This window comes from Sebastes fasciatus, chromosome 11, assembly GCF_043250625.1.
Source record: "Sebastes fasciatus isolate fSebFas1 chromosome 11, fSebFas1.pri, whole genome shotgun sequence".
Lineage (NCBI taxonomy): Eukaryota > Metazoa > Chordata > Actinopteri > Perciformes > Sebastidae > Sebastes > Sebastes fasciatus.
The window spans coordinates 18,555,837-18,558,758 of record NC_133805.1 but is presented as its reverse complement, the minus strand read 5'-3'; positions in this window follow the sequence as shown (position 1 = coordinate 18,558,758).

Genomic DNA, 2,922 nt, shown 5'->3' with positions numbered 1-2,922 from the left:
TATTTGTGCAACTTCTTCAAATGTAAAATGCCACATTTCACACACACAAGGATCCCACTATCCACCCACCCACGGCTGTTTTCAAGATATTAGTTATTACTCTGCAATTGTGGACCATTTGTGTGTGCACACTCTCTCCCTCTCTCTCCAAGATCCCTTAGCACATCGTAGGCAATTGTGAGGTGTGAAATGAGTAATCCACTCGCTCCATATATAGGCCTAGTTGAGGAGTTGACAAATGGGTTTTATAACTCCACTTGACTTCAGCTTTTTTTTTATGTTACAGTTTTAAAATAACATGGGAACAAATAAGTTGCTCAGTCATGGAAATAGGCTCTTAACTAACAAAGCCCCCACCATCAGGTTATCAGTTTCCCATTATATTGTACTGTTTTACACTGTATATGGGGCTTTCATGCAGGGCAATTACAATCAGGCCTTTTGCCAAATAGTTCAGTGCATATATTATTTTAAATTTGCTAACAATCTACCACTAACATCTGTAAATTACTGTCCTATACTAGGAACCCCATACTATCTCACATACACTTTTAAAAGCTTGTGTGTCTGCACCCTCAGCAGACATGACCTCTGAGAGTCACAGACACCGTAAGGCTTCCGCACATTCAGCTGCTACAACTATAAATGAATAAGAAAAGACAGCAATCCTGAACTCACTCTTAACCCATTTCTAGTCAGATGGCTCCTCATGCTGTTCCTGTGATGTCCAAGTGTCATTTCTTACACTTTCTTACCCATACTGAGAGGGATCTTTGGTGAACTGACAAGAAAATGATTAATACAGCGAGCATGAGATTATAGACCGATAGCAATACCTACCACTACTACTATTACTGATCCGACACCACTGTTTAATTAATAAGCTGTATGCCTCACTGTGGAAATGACTGGGATCATTATTTTATGTCTAACCAACACCGTGCTTGACTTAAACATTGCTCTCCTAACTTTGTAAAACGAAATGTGACCAATAAATATATAGATGTAAATTTAATTAATTGGACTTTATTATTAAAATAATAAATCGTTCACCAGCAATTTGGCAAAAAATCTTCAAAAGTAACAGGAATTACAATTCATGTGTAAACCTTTTTAATGCAGCAACAGTTGGTCAAAACTTAAACAGGAATTAAAATTCCAGTGTATAATGTATATAGTATATAAACATAAAAATGAATTGAATAGATCGGCCCCATTGTCACCGATATCCGATCCAGTATCTGTATATCCCTAAAAATAGTAATATCTCCAGTGTTGGGAGAGTAATTTCAAGTAATTCTATCTGAGGTAACCTACTAGTACTTTGGGGGTCTATTTTATGCTGTATATTTCAACCCCACTACTTGTAGGCCTACTTGAGTATTTCCATTTTGTGTTACTTTACTTTATTAATTTACTTTATTTATTTTACTTTACTTCATATATTTATTATATATAAAGTAAAAATTTGTTTTAATTTTAATTAATTATTTATTGTTATTATTATGTATTATTTTGCACAATTTAAGATTACACAAACATGACAAAAAATAAATAATATACAGTGCAGGGAGAGGCAGAAAAAACACTGGGCTTATTTGAAACCTCCACCTAGAGACAAGATTAATATAAAGAAATAATATGACTACAAACAATTATAAAGATATATATATACAGTACATATATATATATATATGTATATATATATATATATAAAGGCAAGGAATGTGTCATATCTGCTTTATACTTCTACATCACCACATTTCAGAGGGAAATGTTGCACTTTTTACTCCACTCCATTTTTTGATAGCTACAGTTAATAGAAGATTGGGACTTTTGTAGCACAAAATGCTGCTTACAAGTTAATGTCTCAACGATGATAATAATAATCTAATAACATATAATAATATGAACTTTTTGAAAGGGGACATTCTGCATAATAAGTAGATTGTATATAAGTACATTGATAGTATACTACTTTTACTTCTAAAACAACAACATCTGAACGCTTTGCAGAGATTTCACTCGACATGACTGGATGCCGAACTTGATTCAGTCCGTCCGTCACCAAACCGGATTAGCGGATCTCCAGAGGTGCAAATGAGCGCTGCAGGAGGCCGGTTTGTTCATGTAGTCCAGGTGTGAACTGTGGAGGGAGGATGGGGGTCGCTTTGATCCGGCTTGCTGAGCCGTGGACTGGAGGATCTGACTGTCTGCAGAGACAAGACACCACATTACATCCCAGCTATTGTTCCAGTGGTTGGCTCAGACACACATTTGCATTGGGAAGGTGAATGTCACGACTTCAGGAATCAGGATGGAGAACAAATTGCTTATTTTTTAAAGTGCAACATTTCCCTCTGAAATGTGGTGATGTAGAAGTATAAAGTAGATCACACACATTTCTTGTCTTTTTTTATATATATATATACTTTAAAAAAAGTAAAATAAAATTATTATATTATCATAAGGAAATAAGAATATATAATATATATATACATATATATATATATATATATATATATATATATACATATATATATATATATATACATATATATAAATATCTTTATAATTGTTTGTCATCACTATTATGTAGTAATGTTATTTCTTTGTATTAATCTTGTCTCTAGGTGGAGGTTTCAAATAAGCCCAGTGTTTTTTCTGCCTGTCCCTGCACTCTATATTGTTTATTTTTTGTCATGTTTGTGTAATCTTAAATTGTGCAAAATAAATAATAATAATAATAATAATGATAATAATACTACTAATAATAATAATAATAGTAACAATACATAAATAAATAATTAAAATAATATATTTTTACTTTATATATAATAAACATATAAAGTAAAGAAAAATAAATAAATTATATACCAGATTCTGGTATATATATATAATATCTTTTTTTTTTTTTGCAGG